The sequence below is a fragment of the Callithrix jacchus genome, chromosome 9 (assembly GCF_049354715.1).
Source record: "Callithrix jacchus isolate 240 chromosome 9, calJac240_pri, whole genome shotgun sequence".
Taxonomy (NCBI): domain Eukaryota; kingdom Metazoa; phylum Chordata; class Mammalia; order Primates; family Cebidae; genus Callithrix; species Callithrix jacchus.
The window spans coordinates 46809745-46831748 of NC_133510.1; the positions used below are offsets into that span (position 1 = coordinate 46809745).

A 22004-nucleotide genomic window follows, 5' to 3' on the forward strand; every position below is an offset into this window, starting at 1 on the left:
GGTGAGAATTGCAACTTCTGCAATTTATTTATTTATTTATTTATTTTTGCTCTCCATTTGGTTGGTAAATCTTTCTCCATCCCTTTGTTTTGAGTCTTTGTGTATCCTTGCATGTGAGATGGGTCTGGATGCAGCTTACCGATTGGTTTTGACTTTTTATCCAATTTGCCTGTTTGTGTCTTTTGATTGGGGGATTTAGTCAATTTAAATTTAGGATTAATAATAATATATGTGAGTTTAATACTGCCATTTGATGCTAGCTGGCTGTTTTGTCCATTAGTTGATGTAAATTCTTCATTATGTTGATGCTCTTTACCTTTTGGTATATTTTTGGAAAGGCTGATACTGGTTGTTCCTTTCTATGTGTAGTGCCTCTTTCAGAAGCTCTTGTAAAGCAGGCCTGGTGGTGATGAAATCTCTGAGTACTTGCTTGTTCACAGAGTATTTTATTTTTCCTTCACTTATGAAGCTTAGTTTGGCTGGATATGAAATTCTGGGTTGAAAGTTCTTTTCTTTAAGGATGTTGAATATTGGTCCCCACTCTCTTCTGGCTTGTAGGGTTTCTGCTGAGAGATCTGCTGTGAGTCTGATAGGCTTCCCTTTGTAAATAACCTGACCTTTCTCTCTGGCTGCCCTTAGCATTTTCTCCTTCATTTCAACCCTGGTGAATCTGACAATTATGTGCCTTGGGATTGCTCTTCCTGAGGAATATCTTTGTGGTGTTCTCTGTATTACCTGGAGTTGAATATTGTCCTTCCTGCTAGGTTGGGAGAGTTTTCCTGAATAATATCCTGAAGAATACATTCCAGCTTGGATTCATTCTCTTTGTCACATTCAGGTACACCTATCCAATGTAGATTAGGTCTTTTCACATAGTTCCATATTTTTTGGAGACTTTGCTCATTCCTTTTTATCCTTTTTTCTCTAATCTTGTCTTCTCATTGTATTTCATTGAGTTGGTCTTTGACCTCTGATATCCTTTCTTCTGCTTGATCAATTTGACTGTTAAAACTTGTGCATACTTCACGAAGTTCTCGTGTTGTGTTTTTCAACTCCATTAATTCACTTATATTCCTCTCTAAATTGTCTATTCTCATTAGCATTTCATCAAACCTTTTCTCAAGGTTCTTAGTTTCTTTGCATTGGGTTAGAACATGTTCTTTTAGCTCACAGACTTTTCTTATTATCCACCTTCTGAAGCCTGATTCTGACAATTCATCACACTAATTCTCCATTGGGCCTTGTTCCCTTGCTGATGAGGAGCTGCAATCCCCTGAAGGAGGAGAGGCATTCTGATTTTGGATGTTTTCAACCTTTTTGCGCTGGTTTCTTCCCATCTTTGTGGATTTATCCACATGTCGTCGTTGTAATTGCCGTCTTTCAGAATGGGTCTCTGAGTGGACGTCCAGTTTGTTGGTGGTGATGTTATTTCTGTTTCTTTGTTTTCCTTCGGTGGACGCCCCTCCCCCACAGAGCTGGACCTTCCCGGGTTCAGCTGTGCTTGCTGTGAAACTCTCCACTGTCAGCGTTTCCAATTGCTTTTTTTTTTGTGGGGTAAGGGACCCAGCCGAGCCTGATTACCTGGCTTCCTGCCTCGGAGCCCCCTTTTTTTCTTTTCCTAATTGAATGGTCAATTCTCTCCCAGGTGCTCCAGTCGCCCACTGAAGAGGCACCGGGATCTATGCAATTTCCCATGTGGCGACCGTGCCCACTGAAACAGCGGCGCTGAGATTCCTGGCACTTTTCTGCCTGGGAATCTCCCGGTCTGGCTCCCGGCTTCAGTCCCCCTCCCAATCAACTGAATGGGTGACTCTGCTTTCTCGGAGCTCCAAACGCCCACTAAAAGGACACCCAGTCCCTCATACTCCTCACTGAGAACTGTCATGCCGGGATGCTGGCAAAACAGCTGTGCCAGCCAAGAGAGTCGCGCTGGCTACCCGTGGGGCTCCTCTGTTGGGAATCTCCTGGTCCGTAGGCAACAAACATTCATCTGGAAGTCTGGCGTCCATTCACTCCCTGCGCCTTCACTGGGAGCTGCAACCCTGAGCTGCTGCTAGACAGCCATCTTGGATCTCTCTCCCGAACATGCCAGTTCTTTAACTTTCTGGTTAACTGAAGTTTAAAATCCACAATCTATTCTTTATATTTAAAAGGAAAGAAGAGGATATGAGAGTGTGAGGAGGCAAATGACTCAACTCTAAGGATGTATAGAAACTTTATGAATTAATGCCTAAAATAGCAACTATCTTAACCTCACTTTGCAAGATGTCTGGAAAATTTTTGGATTGAAAAAGCATGATCTGCAAAGCAGCAATGAGACTTGATTATTGATTATTTTGAAGAAAAAAGATTGTCTTACTTGTGAATGGTCATGGATCAAAATGCTTCATGAAAGTTAGAGTTAGAATCTAATAGTAACAATTGCTACCATGTATTAAATATTTCACAGTATTCCAGGCAGCATTCTGTGCTTATTAACACTTGGATTTGTTTATATGTTACCATGTTTAAAGTTTGTAGTAACTCTGCAAGCCAGACTTTTCTATACTCATTTTCAGTTGAGGAAACTGAGGTTTGGAAAAGTTAGATATCTTGCTAAAGTGTATTGACCTGGTAAATAATGGGGATGAGGTTTGAACACAGATCATTCTGATTCCAAGTACTTTCCACAACACTGTTTCCTAATACTTGTCGTAAGAGACTGATTTGGAAAGCACATTTCTTGTTTTGTAAGGAAATCACCATTACCCATCACACTATTTGTCTAATTTTCCCAAGTGAAAATGAGAGTGTTTCCCTGCCTATCCCCCACCCCCTTTCTGGGTTCTCTCACTGTTTGGAATCCTTGATCAAACACCCTTATGAATGAAAAGCTGTTCATCATGGATTTAAGTGTTTCCGTGAACTTTATCACTTATCTTGGAAGGTTCTTGCCTTAATCTGTCCTTGCCGTTGAACATTCTTTCTTGGTATTTAGCCTAAATTTACTTCTCTTGATTATATTCATTACTCCTAGTTACCTCCCTTATTGTAGATGTGTCAGTAATGAACTATCTTTAGCCAACTGGCCTTTGTTTACAGTCCTTCCCACAAGATTGAGGCTGATGTTGTAATGATGCTTCAAGATGATATAATATAGATGTGGGTAATTGGGCAATCAAATTCAAGGTACATTCTAAACCTTGAATTAGTAGGAAACTAATAAATGGCACTCAGGGTTGGTTTTCTACATCTTCTGTACTTCAGTTTGCATTTAAAGCCATCTGTACTTGATGCTTTAAGATTATTCACATACAGTTACTTTCTATGGCTTGTAATATTAGTATGTGCTAGCTTAATTAATAGTTTAAAAGTTTATAATATATATACATTACTTGATATGACACTGGTCTTGCTTTTTTTTTCATGAAACCGACATCTCATACAATATAAGCTTTGATCATGTTTGCTTACCGCTTCTAGCCCTCAAGTCCTTGATTTTCATTTCCTTTTCAGTAGTAATGAGACAAATTATCAAACAAGCTCATTTGAGGAAACTCCAGTTGTAATCAGTAAGCTTAGTGGAGGAAAGGGTTTTTGGTATGCAGCATTCATCCTCTCCTGTGGATACCCACTATGGTAATTTAAAGCTTAGTATAGTTTATTGAGCACCCACAAAGTGAGCTTTACAAAATAAAACCAGATTTCTTCATTCCACAGAGAATAGATAGCTATTCATAAGTTGCACATATCTGGGGATTTTTGTTTTGTTTTAACGTTATCATAATGAGCTAGCCTGGGGCATCACAGAGAGTGGATCTCTCTGTTTGTGTACAATGCTATGTCTAAAGGCATGAGTTAAATAAAAGTATTACAAAGTCGTGAATCTAGAACATAGATACAAAAGGGAGAGAAACGCAACCCATAAATGAAAAGCTGTAGGAAAAGAAGCAGGCAAGTGGAAAACCCTAAAATATGAATCAGGAACCAAGGCAGAGGGAAAGAAGGAAAGTTTAGATCAGGTCCCCAACCCCAGGTACTGGTCTGTGGTCTGTTAGGAACTGGGCCACACAGCAGGAGGTGAGTGTCAGGTGAGCAAGCAAAGCGTCCTCTGTATTTACAGCTACTCCACTTCACTTGCATTACCATCTGAGCTCCGCCTCCTGTCAGATCAGCCATGACATTAGATTCTCAGAGGAGCCTGAACCCTATTGTAAACTGCGCATGTGAGGGATCTAGGTTGCACATTTCTTATGAGAATCTAAGGCCTGATGATCTGTCACTGTCTCCCATCACCTCCAGATGGAACTATCTAGTTGCAGGAAAACAGGCTCAGGGCTCCTACTAATTCTACATTATGGTGAATTATAGAATCATTTCATTGTAATGACAATGTGATAATAGAAATAAAGAACCCCGTAAATGTAATGCTCTTGAATCATCCTGAAACCATTCTCCCACTCTGGTCTGTGGAAAAATTGTCTTCCATGAAACTCGTCACTGGTGCTGTAAAGGTTGGGTACTGATGCTTTAGATTACAAAAGTTAGGGTCTGAATAGGCCAGGCATGGTGATTGTTGATGTCAAAATAATATTTCTTTTTTAAAAACATCATTGGACTCCCCAAAGATTAGAAAATAATGGAAACATGGGAAAATACATCTGAATATTTAAACATAAAATATTAATGCTGCAAATCATAGACCACAGAAACATAGTAAAGAATTTAAGCACCAAGAGACTAGACGTGCAAGAATAAAAACAATAAGAATGGGAATAGAAAAGTATACCCTGAGAAATGCTTTGTGGGGTTGTGTTTGAGTCAATCCCTCTAACCTAGTGCATGTGGGAAAGGGCTGAATTCTCTGAGGTCTGGGATCAGTCTTATACATTTCCAGTATTTGGGGCCATGCCTAGGAAATCAACAAATCCCAGTAGATAGTGAAAAACCTGGCACTAGTATAATACTTACTATGCTGTCAGTGCTGAGAGCATAGTCAGTATAGTAGTACCATATATAAAATATGTATATATATATCTATAACACACACATATATATATACAAAGCCATGTATAAAGTATATATATATATATCTATAACACACACATATCTATACAAAGCCATATATAAAGTATATATATATATATCTATAACACACATATATATACAAAGCCATATATAAAATATATATATATAACACACATATATATACAAAACCATATATAAAGTATATATATATCTATAACACACATATATATACAAAGCCATATATAAAATATATATAACACATATATATACAAAACCATATATAAAGTATATATATATATCTATAACACACATATATATACAAAGCCATATATAAAATATATATATATATAACACACATATATATACAAAGCCATATATAAAGTATATATATATATATCTATAACACACACATATATATACAAAGCCATATATAAAGTATATATATAACACACATATATATACAAAGCCATATATAAAGTATATATATATTTATAACACACACATATATACAAAGCCATATATAAAGTATATATATATATCTATATATCTATAACACACATATATATACAAAGCCATATATAAAGTATATATATATCTATAACACACACATATATATACAAAGCCATATATAAAATATATATATATAACACACACATATATATACAAAGCCATATAAAAATATATATATATCTATAACACACACATATCTATACAAAGCCATATATAAAGTATATATATATCTATAACACACACATATATATACAAAGCCATATATAAAGTATATATATATATCTATAACACACATATATATACAAAGCCATATATAAAGTATATATATATATCTACAACACACACATATATATACAAAGCCATATATAAAGTATATATAAAGTATTCTATATACTTTACCTGCTGTATGTGAACTAATTTAACTCTCCAATGACCATACAAGGAAGGTACATCATTGTTACGTCCCCATTTTACAGATAGGGACGCAGATACCCAGATAGATTAAATAACTTACCCAAATTAACATGTCAAGAAAATGGCAGAACAAGGTGTTGATTCCAAGCAACCTGGCATGGAGCCCGTGCTCAAATCCAACACACTCCCTATCTCATTCCAGAGCCCTGGAAGGCCCATGATGTTTTGCTCCTTTCACTCACTCCATCTAATTAGTCACTGAGTCCTGACAATTCCAGCTCTTAAACATCAGTAAAATCTACTTCCTCACCTCCCAGTTGTTGTGATCTGCACTGCCCTTTGCCTCCAGTGTTGTCCCATTCCCACTTGAAATTCTCTTTAATTATGTTACCTTGGTCCTCCAAAAATATTGGCATCGACAGAAATTTGTAGAACACCTACTAGTTAGTTTCTACTTAGAGGTCCAGACAACCATGAGGTAGCCCACTAGTTGGCATGGAGTAGAAGTAGATGCTGTTGCCACGTACGGCCAGATCTTTTCAAAACCAAACACTATACAGAAGGTCCCTTCTCGTGGCACCAAATAGTAGGCAGCTAATCCACCCCCCAAGACAAACTCAGACACTGTTGGTAAGGCTTTTCCAAAATATAAATCTGACCATTTATCTCTTCCAATTAAAATTGTTCAGTGGCTTTCCATCACATCCAGAATAAAATCTAAACATCCCTATGTGCTGTAAGAGACCATTATGATCCTATCCTAAGCCTGTCTTTCCCCTTTCCTGCCCCAACAAAACTTCTCCATAAAGGATGCAGCATTCGTGGCTCCTGCACGTACCATTTTTTTTTCTCTGCTTCCATGTGTTTGCAAACATTGTGTTGTCTGCCCACAGTTTCCTTCCTGCTTTCTTAACTTGGCTAACTCCTACTTATTCTTTAAAATTCACCTTAAGGAACCTATTTTCCAGGAAGTTGTTTCTGATCCTGCAGGATGAGTCAAGTCCCTACTTCCATTTTCCCATTGCATGCTATGTATAGCTCCACTGCAACATGTACACTGAATTGTGTCCATTGGTTTCTGTCTTTCTCATTGTTACGAACTGCTCAAGTATTGGGCTAATATGTTTATCACCAAATACTGCCCATTTCTCACAGGGATTGACACAGAGCTGGTGCTTAAGAAATGCTTGTTGAATGAATGAGCACATACATGAATAGAAGTATCTGATGGTATTAATACTTTTGCTTTTGGAGTTTCAGGTTAGGATATGAATTACTATCAGACCTGAATTGTACCTGTGTATATTTCTTCAGTAGAGAGTGAAGGCCAGGTCTTTATCTTTGCTGAGGAGTTAGGCAAGGAAAGGGAATGAATTTAAATTACATATGAGGGAATTAAGTGGAGAAATAAGACTTTTCTGGTGGTGTTAGAAAACAGAATGTATTTAAAAATGGACTGAATTCCTTTGATGCACTTTAAAGATGAGATGCATTTTCTTTTGGCTTGTGGGAAGACTAGCACTGTTACTTATCCCACAGCAGAGATTCCATCTGTGCATCAGATTACCTGAGGAGCTTTAAAAATTATAAATGTCTTAGAATCCATCCTCAAACATTTGATTTCCTAGGTTTGGTGTAGGAGCCCACACCGTGTTTTGAAAAATAATCATAGGTAATCCTGATGTCCAGCTAAGATGGGAGCTTCTCTTGGGGGATGGATTAATTGCCTGATATTTGCTGCACCAAGAAGGAACTGAATGCATAATGTTCAGTTTTGGAAAGATCTGGCCATATTGGGCCATAGTGTCTACTTCTACTCCATGCTAACTCTTGGGCTACTTTATGGCTGTCCGGATTCCTAAGTAGAAACTAATGGGTATGTGTTCTACAAACCTGTCTCTATGCCAGTATCCTTGGAGGACCAAGGTAACTTATAATTAATGAGACTTTCAAGTGGGAAGGGTAGTTGCAAAATGCTTATTGACAGAATTTTGGGGCCAAGTGCAGTGGCTCATATCTATAATCCCAGCACTTTGGGAGGCTGAGGAGGGAGGATTACTTGAGTTTAGGAGTTCAAAGCTGCTATGAGCTATGATTGTGCCACTGCACTCCAGCAGCCTAGGCTATACAGCAAGATTCTCTCTTAAAAAAAGAAAAGAAAAAGAAAGAAAAAAAGAAGGAAGGAAGAAGGAAGAGGAAGAAGAGGAGGAGCAGGAGGAGGAGGAGGAGGAGGAGGAGGAGGAGGAGGAGGAGGAATGTTGGAGTACTAAGGGCTTTCTCAGATCTGTTAATTACTGACCATATTCTCCCTCTTTTCCTTCCTCCCTCTTTCTCTGTACTTCTTATTTTTTTCTTCCTCCTGTCCCTTAAGGATTGGACAAGAAGGAAAAGACTTTAAGGCTTAAAAAAAAAAAAAAAAACCCTTTCCTGCAGTGTGGGATAATTAAGGTAGTATTATTAGAGTAAATGTTACTATTTTAAAATCATCATATTATTAGTAGAGGAAAGTGGCAGAAGGTAATGTAAAGGGGTGTTCCCCATCTATGGGAAGTGCTGTGACAGCTCTCATGTCTGCAATCGTTTGTATACTGGAGGTTCTCCCTAAAGCCATCTGGAGCCTCTGGGGGTACGGATGGTAGACCATGAATGGTTTGCAGTCAGCACCTACCTGTTTTTGCCAGACTTTTGTGTGCCATTTACTACATTGATCTGTATTCTAAATTCATTTGGCTCCTGACTAATATAAGTTCAGCTTGCAGTTGGAATTGTTGACCTACATTTTCCTTCACTTCTGTGACTATACAGATGTGATGAAAAGATACAAAATTTGCACGTTACCTGCTACCTGTTTCCATGTCTCCTACATGTCAGTTACCTGTTTTGTGACTTGTTCAGGCGGCCGCTACCCCTGTGGCTTCAGCCTCTCCTTTGTCTAGAAGCACTATGAAGGCAGGAACAAAGTCTATTTTTCCTCCCTATTCTATTTTCAGCATCCAAAACAGACCCTGGATTGCTCAGTAAAATGGCTGATCGAATGAATAAATGCATCTCTTAAACTGCACATAGTACAACTTGTCTCACGGTTGTAGTTGAGAAAATAATGTGTAAAGGCACTTGGAACAATGTTGGGCCCATAAATATTGGGCTCAGTAAATGTTAGCTATTATGATTCATTTGAAGGCAAAACATTGTGACAGTTAGGAGTGAGAATGCCGGAGTTAGAGAGCTTGTATTTCATTCAGCTATGTCTTTTATTAGTTGTGCGGCTTTGGGTCACACAACTAATAGATGTTCAGCTCATCTGAACTTCAGTTGTCCCATCCATGAGAGAAAGATGAAGATAGTACCTGCCTCACAGAGTTGCATAACATGAAATGGGATATAAAGCCCTTCACACAGTGACTGGCACGTGGTACTCAGTGGTAGAGGACATCATTGTCAGCATCTCTGCCATCATCCCAATGAGCACCATCACCATCCACTCTCTCAGCATCACTATTGTTTCTGCTGCTCCTGCAGCCATCCTGGACTTAGCATTGGAGTTCTACAGCTTAAACACCTTCTCAACTACAAAGTCAGAAAAGGAGCATTTTCCAGACTCCTCATTGCAGGGTTCATGTCAATATGGTTCCCTTTGAAAGTGCCCATATTAGTAGCCCTTCTTACTATTTAATAACTGTAGGTCTTGGACAGTGATTTAAACTCTTTGTACCTCAATTTCCTCATCTGAAAAGTGGGGCTACTGTTAGTTTTTATCTCATAGGGTTTTTATTAATACACGAAAAGTGATTAGAAGAGTGTGTGCACAGAGTAACTTCTCAGAAAGCATTAACTCTCTCACTAGAAGTAGTGATAGTAAAAGAAAAAATACAAACACAGGCTTCGCATTTCAAATCACTGAATATTAGTGTGTGTATGTACACATACTTACATGCCCACATCATATAAACATGCATAAGCACACATACTTAGGTACATTTTAGCAAATACTGATTTTTCATGATTTCCCAGGATACAGATTCCAAGTTCCATCAGAGGGAAGCTAAAAATTTAAACGTCCTATCTAAAGTAGTCCCTAATTAAGTCACGACTGCTCAGGAGGTAACCCCTATTTGTCAGCATAGTTTTAAACTTAGGAAATTTTAGACTCATTGTTAAAAATTTTGTTTCTTTTGCCAAATAATGCCAGTAAACATGGATGCAAATTCAAATAGAAGTCTTCAATTTCAGTGGAGTGAATGAGGAGAGAAAGGTTTGTGTTTCTGGTCATGTAAGGAAAAAAATAGCTGAAGAGTATAGATCTCAGTGTTCCAAAATAAAAAATTACATCTGACCAGGATTGGAAGCTTCAGATCAAAAGGGCAATTTTAGAAAATTGTGGTGAGTGAATGAGAGCACTACTTTATTGAAGAAATCAATTTGCTCTCTTAACCAATGGCACCAGTGTTCTCCCTATAATCTCTGAAAATAGATAGGCACTTTGCGGTTCACCAATCCGTAGATCACATCTGCTTCCTTACACCTGGCAAGCTCACCCCCTTTTCAAATAAGATGGTATCACAGGAGCTTTGTGGGTTTATGAAGCCACAGGTTTATTAGTTAGATAAAATCCGTAAGCGTCTAGAAATTTAAAACTGTGCTGTCAAACTGTATTTCAGTTATAATGACAATTTCCAAAGTAAATATGACATAGTAACTTTTAGGTCTTGTCATTCTGTTTCCTTGATAGCATGTGATTTGTGAGCATCTAAGGCAGGTCTTCCTGTCTTTGCTTTCAAACTTAGCTCTGCATAGAGAGTAGCAGTTAAAATACTGAAACTTAGACTCTGTAGTTGATAAAACACCTTCAATTGCCCCAAATGCTTCTTTCTATAAAGTTAGGGCAAAAATTTTAAAGGGAAAACAGATAGGCATTTTTTTTTAAAAAAAGGTCTCACTATGTCACCCAGGCTGGAGTGCAGTGGCACAATCATGGCTCACTGTAGCCTGACATCCTGGGCTCAAGTGAGCCTCCTGCCTGAGTAGCTGGGACTACAGCATGTACCACCATGCTCAGCTAATTTTTAAATTTTTTGTAGAGACAGAGTCTTACTATGTTAACCAGGCTGGTCTCAAGCTCCTGAGTTCAAGGAATCCTCCTACCTAGGCCTCACAAAGTGCTGGGATTACCAGCATGAGCCACTGCACCCCACCAACAAATGAGGCTTGAAATCTATAATGCAGTAGTCAGAGGAGAAAACCACTTTGAGTAGGAGGTGGGGAGAGTCCTGTTTAATACATTGTGTCATTTAAATTACCAACAAAGTCTAGTACAGTTTAAATTTATCTGAAGTTAGTATTCATAAGTCTAAATAACACTATTTTCTTCTCTTCTAACATTTGACTCTTAGGAATAGAAGCACATCCTAATAGCCTGACATGAAGTAATGATTTCAGAAAAGCAAATTGCAGGGTGTTCATTTAGGTCATTGTATTTTTAATCAAATTTTATACACAGAATTGGTACATGAGAATTAGTTTTTACTAGGAATTATGGACGCAGAGGTAGGAAAACTGAAGTCTTCCTATTAGTCCTAGGCTTGCTACGTTATCAGAATTTAAATATGAGTCTTTAGCTCTATTCTTGACATTACAAAAACAGTCTTTCTGAAAGAGTAACAATAAATCTTTTCGATATAATAATAACATGATAATATTGTGTATATTGTTGGAGACTTTCTGGAACTCCTCCATATACAGGCATATACTGCATAATGGCATTTTCTTCAACGAAAGACTGCATATATACAACGGTGGTCCCATAAGATTATAATACTGTATTTTTACTGTACCTTTTCTATGCTTATTTATGTTTAGATACACACTTGCCATTGTGTTACAATTGCCTGCAGTACAGTAAGAGCCTGTACAGGTTTATAGCCTAGGAGCAATAGGCTGTACCAGATAGCTTAGGTGTGCAAGAGACTATACCTTCCAGGTTTGTGTAAGTACACTGTGATGTTCACACAAGGATGAAATTTCCTAATGACGCATTTCTCAGAATGCATCCCTGTTCTTAGCGATGCATGATTGTACATTGTATCACTGCCTCCTCAGATAATTCTGTGTGGTAAGAAGGACCAGTAGAATTAGCTTCAATTTGCAGTGGAGAATATTGGCAAGACAGAGGTAAATGATGTAACCCAAAGTGCTATTAATTAATAACTGAGCTGCGATTAGAGTGTCTAAGACCAGGGAGTATTCCATTATATTAAACCAAAGTATAATTTTATAGAGATGATAATGTGAAACAAAATTGCTTTGTAGTTATTATAAACTTTAAGCACTGATGCCATGCGAGAGAAAGATGTCTTAAAGAACAACAGGTTTTTATTTTACTTGGCGCTCGTCGCTGCCAGAGTAAGTGTTCAATGAAGGTTAGGTTTTATTACTATTATTACATAAAGTTTGAAAAGTTGCTAGACATAATACCCAAGACAAAGTAAATTAATGCTACTTAAAAAAAGATAATAATATGTGGCATATATATGGTAAAGGATTATGTTATCTTCAGGTAACAATGCTGCTGTTTTTACCTCCATTCAGAAAGCAGGTTATTTCTTCTTAGAAATTAATTCATTAGTGTGTATTTCTGTTTTAACTGAGATGGAATATAATATACAATGCCATGATGACCTATGGCTTTATGCATTTGGGCAAAAACTCAGTTCATATCAATTGTCATCCTCCCATTTCTCTTATCTAAGGTGTAAATCCAGTGGCATCTTTCATATTGCACGGTAACAGGATCACTAGCAACGTCCAAATTCACTGTGTTCAAAACTAGAATCCTAGTGGCCACTTCTCTGACTTAATTAAGTGACCAGCTTGGAACATGTCAGTGCAATAAATCCTCCTACAAAATAACGTTTCTTGTTGAACAGCTTATGCAAGAAATTCAGTATGTATCAATGGGAAAACCCGGCATCCATAGAGTTTCCTATTTATTCTTCCTTCTGTAAATATGTTGTCACTTAATAGAGGGCACCCAAATCTCAAGCCAAACATACAGAAATATGTGACAGTTTATGCTGTTTGGGGACAGCAAGAATCCATTGGTTATGCAGTTACAGGGGAAGTGCATTTGGTGATATGAATTTGCTTTATCCAAAAAAATATGGTCTACAAGAGGAAACAAATTCCAAGTTACCGTCAGTTTGGATGGAACATGTGGTGTAGTAATATATGTGGGAACATTACAGGGATGAGTTCAGGTTTTCTGGAAGACTCTGTGTGGAGCAAACTACCATGATAGAGCTATTACTACTGCTGCTTTCTTGTTTTTACCACTACAGTGCTGCATTCTTATAACCCTAAAATCCATCTGCTCTTAACACACCGTCAAAAAGAGGGGGAAATGCATCTCCAAGGGAGTGCTCGAGAGAAGATAATGGAATGGTCTGATGTAATCCCATACAAATTATTCCTCATGATGTGAAAATGCTTTTACAGGGACCTGGGAGATTTCTAAACTGAGTAAGTCAAAGTAAAAACAATTCTGGAAAACATTGCAGTTTGAACTTAATCCACTTAACTGGGTCTGTCTTGAAGTTGCTCACTTACTTCAAGTTTATTCTTTCAGAAGTTGAGCATCTCTGTCATTGAGTAGTGGTCGGATTAAGTGTGTGGTTCTGCTTACTTGCTGGCTGAAGTCCTTTTTGTTACTTCTAGTGTAAGCTTTTAGAAAGCTACAAAATACAGTGACAGACACTATCATATTCAATTGGACATGCTTTCTGCAGATTTGTTAAGGATTTACTCTATACATTTGTAGCATTTAGTTGCCATGGAGATGACCTCAGTGGTAAGAGGGACAGCCTTTAGGTTGGACCTCAGATTTTCCTTTCATTTCCATTTAATTTGATTTGACTGCAAAATGTCACTCCCATTGCATTGATTAAGCTTCGTTGCTGCCACCAGCCCTGTTAGGAAGGTGAAAGGGCAGGCTAGCTGCTGTCATTTTGCACCCCTACCCTTTTCTGATATCAATACAGATAGGCTTTTGAGATGAGAAACTCCTTCACAATTTTTTCTTGCTCACTTCATGAAATATAATAAAACTGAAAATATGCTCAGAAATCTTTATTCACCAGATTCACTCTAAATGTACTCAATTTTTCTCTGCTTCAGCACCACACTATTGTAAGGTATGATATGTAAGTATGGAAACTAAAAATTAGTATTTCTTAATGTTTCCCTGAAATATATTTTTTTAAACTCAGCGGCTGGCCATTCTCTACTAAAATTGTTCTTTTATAGTTCAAATGAATTAGAAAAATATACAAGATAATTATACAAATATGAAGTGTTTATTCTTGTTCACATGGATTGGAAGCGTCGTCTTCAGGTATTAATCAAGGTCATTTGAAAGTAAAATGATACACTAGACAATTTTCCTTTGGTACCCTGTATACTCCTATCTATTTCCTTTCCTGATTCTTCATGTCTCCAGGAACTCAGAACTCATCTATCTCTCCTTTTAGGTTGAAAAAATTGATAAATTAGTTCAACACTAAGACTTAAGAAAATAAATATGATAACATCTTAGGACTGCAGTACTTATATTTAACTGGAGAAGCTGAGGACATTATTTAGCACAAGAAACTGACTGCAAATAAAACTCCAGTTATACGTGGAAAGACTATTTGACAGGAAGGCTTCCAGATAGTCTATACATCATAACATCTAGCTTTGAGCTTTGATGTGAATGCTTCATTCTGGTGTTTAGGTTACCTTGTCAGGTTCCTTTGAATGTACTGTCATTCAGAAAGAGCACTCCATCACTTGATGGAACATGTGCAAGAAACCCACAAATTCATGGCGTGGAAAACATACCAGCAAGTCACTACAGATAAAGCAGCACTTTGGGACAAAGGGCCTTAAGTGGGGCATAGCAACTTTTTATTTCTGTAAGAAAGGTAGCTTTAGTGATTGGAATTGGGATTAGGGGGAGAGGGAAAGGAAACCATCCCTGTTTGGATGTTGACTTCGTGGCTTACAGAGTTTTAGCTGGGATCAGCTGTGCTGTCCTTTGAGAACTGATGGCCCCTGTGTCATTTTGGGTAGTGCACCTTATTTCTGTTGGAAATCTAAAGTGACTGTGTTGGGAGAGTTGAGAGAAACTGACAATTTCTTTGGGTCTTTTCTATAGTAATTATATTTACCTACACAAGTTTTACTATCTTGGAATGTTCTAGAATTCCAGTTAATACTATTGTGAAAGTCATAAGCATGGCTCCATTTAGTTGTTATCTCTAAGTGATTTAGAGACGTGTTTGCCAAACTGTAATGTGCATATGAATCACCTGGAGATGTTGTTAAAATGCAGGTTCTGATTCGAAAGGCCTAGGGTGGGGCCTGAGATTCTATGATACTAACAAGTTGCTAACTGAGGCTGATGTTGCTGGCTCCCAGACCACACTTTGCTTAGCAAGGATTAGGGCAGGTTTTCAATCTTGGCTGCAACTGGAATCACTTGGGATGATTAAAAACACATATGTCTATGGCCCATCCTACCCTCCCCCCCCCACAGAGATTTGTCTTTAATTAAGTGGAACGTGACCGGGTATCAAGATTTTTAAGAAGTTCTCCAGCTGATTTTGGTGTTCAGCTCATGTTGAACATGACCGAGTAGAGAATGGACCCCTTTTTCAAAAGTCTACTCAGGATTTTAATTTTTGCAAGCGTTCTAGAGTTTTTAGAGAAGGCACTGAACCAAATATGGAAGTAAAAAAACAATCACTTCATGCATTAATATTAAATATTAGCTCACAAATAAGCATTTAATGGTATTCTCTTGAGCAGTTTCTTCCTTTAAAAATAATTTAGGATACGTTGCCAGATTTAACAAATTTAAAAAAAACAGACACTGAGGCGCCATCCCAGGCCTGCTGAATCAGAACATGGATTTTAACAAGATATTCAGGTGATTCATATGCACAATACAGATTTTGCATGGGACACACTTATATTAAAAAAAAAACTTGTTGATCTGAAATTCAAATTTACTTGGGTGTCCTATATTTTATCTCACATCCCTGTTTGGGAAGGAACTGTTTTCCTTATAAAATAAAAATGGAAAATAGTAATCTGAGTTGAGAGGACACTCTTAATATTTTACCTCTCATTTTATCTCATTTTCCCGTATCTGTAATGCCCACTAATTTTTAATCCTGTAAAGTAAAACCAGTGATAGCCCTCAAACCAATGATAGTCACGCGATGTGCTGGAAATCAATAAAACATGGTTCTGTGTGTTTTGCAGGAATGGAGACAGCTCCTTCACTTTTAGGGCCTTAATCAGTTTGTGTTCAAATGATTTTCCATTTTTTGCTTATTTATTTAAAAATTATCACATATTTTAAAATTCTCTTATTTATAGAATCCAGAAGCTGCCTTGATAACACTAAAGTATAACAATTGGTGCCCATAAAACTACAAATACTAGAATTTCCCCAAAAGGAAATTATCCAAAGGCTTATCTTACTATGAAAACACAGTCCCACACGGCTAAAAATGTTGTGTTTGTATGCCCAAATAAGAAATTATAATATCTTAAAAAGTTACTTCGATGAACTAAAATGTCAAAGTCTAGCATTGGTAAAAGCAACGTCTGTTGCTGGAAACTCACATTTAACTGTGGCTCCTGTTGACTAGTCTCCTATGATTCACAGATATATATTTTTTAAAACAGGTTTTAAAACTTGAGTCACAAAAATTAATTTTCAGGTTAAGGTAAAAAATACACCATTGACATTATTAGATTTTTCTTTTAACTGTCTCCTCTTCTGGAGTCTGAGTCACACATCTTGTCCTCTATTAAGAAGATGATATCCATATGCTGGTATTGAATGCAATGATTTGCGCTTTAAAATACAGTGTTGAAAACTCTATTTGGAATGTGTTACCGTATATAAGATTGAGCTTTAATAGTGTTATATTTCAATCTATAAATAACTTTTGCTTTCTATCTGACGTTAAAACAATGTATGGCATTTGGCAAAAAGTAAACTGCCAAATGATTTCTTAAGTGCCTAGTTAAGGGATGTCACGGTAAATTTTTTATACTGGCCACACAACTGTAAGAATGTATTTTAGGTTTACCGATCTTTCAGAATCAATGATTTATTTTGGCACTATGAACTCATAAGCACTAATCACATTCTGCAAAGTGTAGCATTGTTGATTTTTATTTATAGCGAGTCAAGTTAACAGGTATATTATGGGGTGAAGCTGTCTTTAATTAGTGAGCATCACAAAGGTAAATGATAATGAAGCTTTCATATTTGCAAGCTTGTTGAGCCAAGGGAGATTACGAATGTTTATTTGGAGTCCCAGTGAGGTGCTTGGGGAAATGGACACATCCAGGGCTCTGTGGTCAGTTCCCACATGACCTAGCTGAACCTCAGTTCCTTCATTTGTTAAGGAAGAAAAGGAATATTCCCTTCACTGAGTTGCTGTGAAGGCTAAGTAAGATAACATGGAAAGATCCTGGCACAGCTCCAGTAGACATGCAGAGGAGAGTTGTTCTACCTCGACCACACTGATCCCTTAAATCTCTCTAATGCATTCTGACCCTTCTTCCTTAGTAGAGTTTCTGGAAATATGATACGGCATGTGGACCCTGAAAAGAGATGGAATGTTAACTGTTACTCGGCCAGATTTAAGCTCAAATGTGATTTTGTTAGGTGACATTAACTTAAAAGTTCCTTGAAGAAAACACTTCGTAATAAGGGAACACCCACCTGTAAGTTTAGAAATAGAGGCTCTGGTCCTGGGACTAACTAGTTGTTTGATTCAGCAGAACTTGTTTAACTGTGCTTAGCTGAGGTTTCTTTATTTTTTACATAAAAGGAAAAGTTGAATTATACTATCTCTATGTTGCCCTCCAGCTACTCTCATTGTAAAGTCTCTTGGGTTGGGTTGGAGATTGCTTTCAGGTGCTGAGTTGGAGACTGCCCGTGCTCTCAGGATTAACACCTGTGAGGTGTAAGACTTCGGCCTCTGCTGTCTCAGATCGGGCAGAGTAAGGAGGTGGACTGAGATGAGGCCACAACTCAGAGCTCAGCTAATCCAAGGGGAAGCTTTGGGCTGCATGGCCTCACAGAGCTGTTGGTGGCTGAGGTAAGGATACTGGGCCTTTCTACCCCCACTTTGTAGGACAGTCATTAGATGCTGCCATCCCCAGAGGGGGGCGAAACTTTGGGTAAGGCAGCCTCCTTTTACTGTGGGCAGTTCTGGGGAAGAATCGCTTGGGAGTGATCAGCAGTCAGACCTCCTGGCAGCTGAAAAGAGGGCCTTGGTCCTGGAGGGGAATCTGGTGGCACAGCACAGCCTCTACCGAGTCTAGAAAGCTTCCTGGAATCGCAGGGTCAGGGACTCATACCATTACCAGTCTTCATTGGAATGCTGTCACTTTCAGGGATGTTTGGGGAAATGCTAAACCTCAAAATCTCTGCGCAGAGTTGGAGGTGTTATTTTGAGCGTGAGCTCCATGAATGTATTCTCTAAAGTGAAATTAATTGACATAATCTGCTATGAAATCTTGGCTGAACTTTGTAGAAGGACAGACTTCTGCTATTTCTTTTTTTCTAAATTTAAAACAATTTTATTTTAGATTTTTAAAAAAATCAATTGTTATACTTTAAGTTCTGGGGTACGTGTGCAGAACATGCAGGTTTGTTACATAGGTATACGGGTGCCATGGTGGTTTGCTGCTTCCATCACCCCGTTATCTACATTAGGTATTTCTCCTAATGCTATCCCTCCCTTATTCCCCCTACCGCCCTGGGATCCCTTCCCTAGCCCCCTATCCCCCGCCCTGCTATCCCTCCCCTAGCTCCCCACTGCCCCCCACTGCCCTGCTATCCCTCCCTAGCTCCCCACCCCTCGTCCTACTGTCCCTACCCTACCTCCCAACCCCCCCATCTCTCCCCTAGCTACCCCCCAACCATGGCCTTGCTATTCCTCCCCTAGCTCCCCCCCCCCGCCCCTCCGGCAGGCCCCGAGTATGATGTTCCCCTCACTGTGTCAATGTGTTCTCATTGTTCAACTCCCACTTAATGAGTGAGAACATGCAGTGTTTGGACTTCTGCTATTTCTAAGGGGTCTCTCTCATACACATCTCTCCAAAGACACCATGATCGACAGCCATGGCTTCTGGAGTTTCATTTGTAGTTATCTCCAGAATGAAAAGTGCTCACATACAGTATGAGACACCTAAAAAATGATGACAGTTATGCAAGCCACCTAGAAAAGCGGCCACTTTGGAACTTTAAGATTCTGTTCAGGTTCTGTTCCAGTTTCGTCTTATGTCAATAATGTTCACCCATTTCTAATTAGCTGATTATCTGTTTGAGGACTGTTTCTCTCCATGCAATGGATTAACCCTCTGGGATGGGACCCTGCAGGGAAGGTATTTTATGTTCTAACAAAGGGGGCTAAATGGATGAGACCATCAACAAGATAAAGCTAACCTGATCCACAATCTAAGGAAGCTCAGTGTATTCAAATATCAGTGCATTCTTGCAGTGGACTTGTCTGGTGGGATAAATGAGGTGTGAGCCTCTGTATCCCCTTAGTTGGCCTGAAAATAGGATGTCAAACAGCATATAATCATGTTTTTTTTTTTTTTGAGAAGGAGATAAAGTGATTTCTATTTGTGTTAGATTTTAGATGTCTTAATATTCTTTCCTGTCTAATTTTGCAGCGAGTGATAATAGAGTTCCTGTCAAATTAGAGGCTGCAGACTTTTAACCTATGTCCTGAAAAAAACAGTAGTTGAGATTACCATAAACATAATTCAAATACAAATTTAGTTGTAATACCATTATATGGAAGGGGTCATTCCAAGCATGTAATTATACTCATTACAAATATTAAAAATTCAGAATGACAGTGCATTGGAAAAGAAGTTTTTAAAAACCCAGAGGTTTTCGGATTAAGTCTTTTGCTTCGAAAGATGGAGGGTCAGTGTAAATTCTTAAGTAGAAAAATTACAATGAAAGCAATTTCATAAACATTTGTGCATCTTTAATACTATAGAATGCAAAGCTATTTTTTAAATGCCTTAATCGGCCACATGTTTGTGAGGCAGAGACCAGAGTGGATACGGTCAAGGGTGAGGGATAAAAGTGAGAGAAGAAACAAGTGGAAAATTTACACAGCATGCGGTTTCACGGGAAAAGGTGCAAGTGATATGTCTGATCTCTGATGAAGCAGTAGTTTAGCCTGGTTTATTAATCACCTGAGAGTTGCTTGCTTGAGTGGGATTGCTAAATGTAAAAATGATGCTGAATCACTTTAGAATTGTTCAGACCTTAATAGAAACTCATGACAATTTCTGTTCTCTCCTCATTAGACTTTCCAAATACCGGTAGTCAGAGCACACTTTTTCAGTAGTTCAAGTTTATTCATGGAATACTTAAGCAGGTGCATTTTTGGTGGGAAATTAATAAAACGAGAGTGAATGAAGAAACAAAACACAGCTCTAGAGAAGCCCTCTCTAATACTGCTTTTAGCAGTATTAGCAAACTGGGTCACAGATAATTAGATTAACTTGACTACCCTATGGTTTTATTTGGAGAAATGTAATGTGGCACCTCTCTTTGCTCTTGGATATCTATAGCATACAAGAAAATGGAAAACACTCGGCCTTCAAAAATGCAAGAGCTATTATGTCATGCTGAATCAGAGCGATGTAGACGCTGATAGAGTATCAACACCTGAAGCCACTCTATTAAAGCATGCCTTAGTACTGCAAGCAAAAGTCACAGAAAATTGGCTCTTGTTTTGTCATCTAAGCTTGCTACCAGTTGGTTTCCTTTAATTGGCTATCATGTCCATTTACCAGAAATTGGCTCTGTTTTCTAGCTGCTGCATGTAGGAGTGATTTGCTTGTGCGAATGTGCTCAGGATCACACCTGCAAGAGAATAGTTTTGAGCCATCATTTTTGTTAGAGAAATTACTAACCATGAAGGTCTAAATGTGCATATTACAAAGGAATTGCATCACCTAGAACTGGAGAGGCTCTCTTGGTCTGTAAGATATTACTAAGTACAACTTAAAGATAGTTAAGGATAGTATAAAAGGAGTTGAAAAACAGACAAGCTCAATGCTTGGTGTACGTATTTTACCTAATACCCAAGTATTAAGCTATGGATAGCTTATAAACCTACATCTTAATGCCACTCTGACTACATTGCGTTCATGAGTAGGGTGTAACCACTTCAGCACGCACTTTTGCTCAACTTAAGAAATCAGTTTTCTTTTATTACTTATTTCAAATCATAGTGCTTTTTTTAAAGGAAAAAAATTCCTAGCATTTAACTTTGCTTTTATGAACTAACAGGCATTTATGATTATCTAATTGCTTTAACTATGTATTTCCTGAGACGTGGTTGTCCGCCAGTAGTTTTAATCACAAATGCAGAGCTCTAATTTCTGCACTTTAATAGATTTTCTGAATTAGGTCCACTCTTGTCATCAGAGAAAGGTTAATGTAAATCTAGAATAAATATTTAAAAAATATAAGAGGGTACTTTAAATGCAAAGGAAAATAAATTTAACATTCTTTTGAAACAAGTCTAGTAAGGATTTTAAGTTTTTAAGACTTTCTATTTAATTACTTTGCATTGAAGCCAGCTGGTTTGCTAACTTTCATGACCTTATATTCCCTGAATGTTCTCATAAATCAAAGGAAGAATATGCTCAATTCTAACATTAGGCCTGGGGAAAATTCCATATTTGAAAACAAAAGAAAGAAAGGTAGAATCAAGGTTGCCTTGGGAATTTTGAGGTCCTTGGTAAGGTTAATTGGGAGGGCATAAATTCCTTTATCCTCAGATTCTTCTTTTCCTTTCTCTTCTCTCCCCCTAAGCTTTCTTGCCCTCTAACCCATCAATTTCTGTTAGAGCTAAAGCCTTCACATTTCAACATTGAACCTGGAGATATAAAAATATTCTAACAGACAGGGGGATGTCCTTGATGGTCTCTTAAAGTTCTTTTTAGTGCTTTATTTTAAATTCCAGTGATTT

General features: G+C 38.0%; 1 protein-coding gene across 15 annotated transcripts in view; it reads left to right on the plus strand.

Moving 5' to 3' along the window:
• Positions 1 to 22004, plus strand: part of SOX5 (SRY-box transcription factor 5) — a 1034770-nt gene that overhangs the window by 93194 nt on the left and 919572 nt on the right. The window lies entirely within an intron of this gene.